Source organism: Malus domestica, chromosome 07 (assembly GCF_042453785.1).
Source record: "Malus domestica chromosome 07, GDT2T_hap1".
NCBI classification, from domain to species: domain Eukaryota; kingdom Viridiplantae; phylum Streptophyta; class Magnoliopsida; order Rosales; family Rosaceae; genus Malus; species Malus domestica.
In genome coordinates, this window is record NC_091667.1 from 6,465,024 (window position 1) to 6,469,498 (window position 4,475).

At 35.1% G+C, this 4,475-nt stretch overlaps 1 long non-coding RNA gene across 1 annotated transcript; it reads right to left on the reverse strand.

Annotated features, from left to right (window-relative positions):
- Positions 1-3,130: 3,130 nt before the first annotated feature.
- LOC114825766 (uncharacterized) lies at positions 3,131-4,475 on the reverse strand. The gene is made up of 4 exons (XR_011583279.1): positions 4,184-4,475; positions 3,925-3,971; positions 3,744-3,819; positions 3,131-3,403 (listed from the first exon to the last, which is right to left on the reverse strand). It is a non-coding gene; the product is annotated as an uncharacterized lncRNA (long non-coding RNA).

A 4,475-nucleotide genomic window follows, 5' to 3' on the forward strand; every position in this document is an offset into this window, starting at 1 on the left:
AATGAAAGTAAAATAATGACATGCAGGTCATAATAGCTTTGGTTGTCTTCTGACCTAGAAGCCCCCAAAAATATTTGGGTATGGCTAAGAAGCGGGGGTCACCAAAAGGTGGCGTTGGGTAGAAAAAATATCGCAACCCAGCAAAAGTTGCCAGTGCACGGCCCTGCAGGAAGCGTTGCATACCCTTGATCTCTCGGGACGGGGGCTAGAACAGCCAGCAGGCTGTAGAAACAGAGGGCCGAGATAGGCAAAGCGCATCAAGTATCAGGCTTGCTGGCAGGGTGAGACGCAAGGCGGGCTTAGCAAGCAGTAGTCTTGTTAAAGCGGGTCAGGGCATTAGGGTAAGCCCAGCAGCGCAAGGCTGTCCGAATGGGCAGAGCGAGGACGAAGCCCAGCAAGGTTTGTTGGCTTCTGGTGTGGGCTGAAGGTTGTAAGCCCAGCAAACTAGAACCTAGGCCTTCGGCTTGGTTCGTCACACACGCAGCATAGTCGAGAGGGCTGCTGCACCAGGCCTCAGCTCAGCCGCAGAAAAAAAAATTAGGGTTTTTTTTCTTTTCGAATTCTAGGGTTTTAGAGAAAACCCTAAAGTGCTTCTATTTTATTTCGATTTTTTTACTCATAAATTCCACATAGCAAATTTATAATTGCGTTATGCATGAACATATATATATATACTAACAAATATATGAAATATACAATATATACATATATATATATATATATTATATATAAAGATAAATATAAATGTACGGGGTTTATGCATCATGAATATTGTTTTCATGCATCATGGTCGTTGAAAATATCAAAATTGCATTTTAGGAGAACCTAATTGGCAAAAAACAGATTGAGCCTTTAAACTTGTAGAAGATCATTCTCGGAAAGCCGGAGTTTCATCTCCATTACGTTGTATCACATTCAACACAGAAAAAAAAATTAAATTTTATCACTAACATGTAGATCAATTTAATAAATAATAATTTAATCATAAAAAGAATGATTAAAAAGTAATACTCCCCTGATTGAAGATGGAAAAACTCTCATTAGCACAACATCAAGAGTGTGTTGATAACGTGTTGTAGGCCTATTTGACTGTAGAATTATAGAGAGAGTGAGAGAGAGGGTGCACCAAACATAGAGATAATTGGGTGAATTATGCGGTGTGATTTCTCACCCTATTGTGTCTTTATTTATAGTAGTATGGAAGATTAATTCCTTACCCCAATAGGATTACAACTTTATTAGGATAATATCTAAAGATAAGATATGGTAGAATCTCATAAGGACATCCCAATATATAATAGGATTTATAAGATCACAGTCCTAAACTGTTAGGACTGCAACATAATTTTGATTTTACTTTTTATTTTTTTAATAAATACTAGTTAAATACTTAAATAAACACACATTATATGATTATTCCCCATATTTTCATGAAATTATGTATTTTTTCAGTATAAGCAAACACTTATTTATATGATATATAGTAAATTTACTTAATCCACCTAAACCGCCTAAGCCCTGCCTAGTCGTCTAGGTGCTAGGCCCTAGTCTGCTGTCAGACTACCGCCTAGCGTCTTTTCAAACCTTGGCTACTCTATCTTTTATTTTATATTAGTTTGTAACATAACTTCATTGATTTTTCGTACAAGTTAAGATTAATTATAAAAATGAAATTTGCTTTGTCTATATATTAAAAAAGAAACTTGTGTGGGCCTTAGCTTACCACTGAACTTAGCTGAGTGGTGCTCCACCATCACTAAGAACTTGGCATATATTAAGTCAAATTAATATAAATTTCTCTTTATTATCTCAAACTCACCTCATCCCTCTCTCCCTCCTCCCATCCCCACTAACCCAACCCATTCATTAAATCAATGATCAATTCATCATTGCCCAAAGGCTTAATTGGATTAAGTCCCCACGGTGATAGGGTGGTTATAGTTGGAAGATAGCCCCTATAGTAAAAAATTAGGATTTAAGCTTTTGTGGTGAAATCTGTTAGGATTTATACCCAAAATTGAAAATTCCGTCAACTTTATGTAATTATTAGCACGTGTGCCAAATAAATAATAAATCACAATGATTCTAACTCTTATTCTTAGTAAGTAAACATGTAAATCTTAACTCACAATTACCTTGTGATATTTCAGCTTTTATAAAATTAATTATAAGTTGTTTAATAAAAATATTATAAGTTTAAAACTTATTTTTATTTTAATATCTGTGCTAGAGAATTTGTCTGCTACAGGGAAAGATATCAATGGAAACACATGAAAAAGGAAGGAAATAATCTACTACGAACCTCTCCCAAAGTAAACAAGATCTTGTTTCCTCCTCCTCAGTGTCCTCATTGATATTGGAATGCAAACAAGTAAGTTTACATGCTCCTACTTAAGCAAGTAGTCCATCTTACTAGTATAAATACTTCCTTCATGAACAATACAGCACGCAATACTTTGAACTCTAAGTCGAATTTTTTGGTCCAAAATTATACGAGTTTACTTTGGTCTTTAGCCGGTACCATATTATTGTCTTTTTGCCTTTAAGAATTCCACGGTTAGTTTGTCAATTAAAATCGTAATTTAAAGAAGTGGAAAATTTTGACTACAAAAAATATGAGCCCTGCGCACAAAAAATTATATGTGCCTATAAGGCCTAAGGCACCAATATATGTGCTCTTAGACCAATAGCAACAGTGTAGCAACCAAAATCTTATGGGAACTTAAACGAAAAGCTCCTGGTACTGTTCACTTTAACGAAAAACCACATTTTTACACTAAAAATTCAATCATGGTACTATTCATTTTACCCTTTATTTTGTCCTTATCGTTAAAACTCAAAGTTTTCAAGCCATTTTCATTACTTTTCCTAAATCGTTATATGTGCCCTCTCCAAATGTGCCCTTTGATCATAGGGCACAATACTATGTTTGGTGCTCAATGATGTAAGCACAAATGAAGGGCTTTTTGTGCCTCCATTCTGACAAGTTGCCAGATTACTTTCCCATCCATGTTAACACAATTTTTATTATTGTGTCCAATAGGTTAAATATTAAAAATAAACATAAAATTCAAATATTACAAAATAAAATCAAATAGTAATACCATTGGTAAGAAATATTCAGCTTGGTTTTACATGCACGTCCAAGATACCAATAAAACTATGAGTCGGGCTAAAACGAACAGGAATTCAAAGAATATCTCAAAATAGGCAATTTCCTACAACGTTTAGCAAACAGGAATTCAAAGAACTTAGGAGATTAGTAGTTGGTCTGGACTTTAATTGATAGAACACATAAGTGTAATGGAAAAAAAATGTACACCTCGCATGGGCATGACAATTAACTGTAAGACATAATCAAACCTTAAATCTGAAAGCGGAAAGCTTTTTATAATACCCAAGCCTGCAAAGTAATCCCAAACCATGTAAGCACCATGTAAGCACACATCAAGAAATACCCAAACTTTAGAAAGCTACAAAAAGGTCTACACATATGGACATGCACTGGGGAATAAAAAAAAAAGAAGAGATTTGGTACAACTATCAAGCCCCAAACCATTACTGTGGACGTTTACAAATTTAAGATGCAGGCGCTGTTCAATAATTAAAACTCAAAAATTAATGTTTCACATGTTCCAGATTTAGTGTAGTATCGAAAAGGTAGTGCAATATCTTTAATTTGGCAACTCAACATAACAAAGTCAAATATAATTGAGGAAATAAAGATGCATAGATGTACTTACACTGAGAGAGCAGAGCAATTGGAGACATGCACTTTACATATTCAAATCTCCTCTTCTTAGAATTAAGATGCATGCACTGTACCCAAAGAATCAACGACCTCAAAAAAATAAAAAAAAATAAACTACATGTTCAAAAATACAATAGAAGAAATTCGAAATCGGAATTGCAAAATTCACTAACCCATCTTCCTTTCGAAATTACTACATATTTCTCTCAGACCCTGTTTCCTATAACACCACAAACACGCCAAATAAGTAAGAGTAAGGTAATAGGACGCAAATAATTAAAACTCAAACCCTGTTTAACCCATTAAAAATAAAACTTAAATTAAGAAACAAATGAAGAGATCCGATATCAACACCCTTACCAAGAGTAAGGTAATAGGAGGCAAATAATTAAATCAAAAATTAAAAAAAAAACAAATTAAACTAAAAATTACCCATTAACAAAATGGAAAAAACCAACCCATCTCTCTCGGAGTGACCACAACAAAAGCTCAGGTCAAGTATGGATTGTGTGCCGTCAGCTAGTCAAGCAAGTGGAGGTCAAGCTATTGATGGAAGCGGCGTTGAGACGAAGAAGGAAGATCCATCCACTATAAGAGAAGGAGAAGGGGAGAGAGAGAGAGAGAGAGAGAGAGAGAGAGAGAGAGAGAGAGAGAGAGAGAGAGATGCTGGGGTTGAATTAGATAGGGGAGAGGGACATAGAGAGAGAAAGGAAAGGCGAAGAGA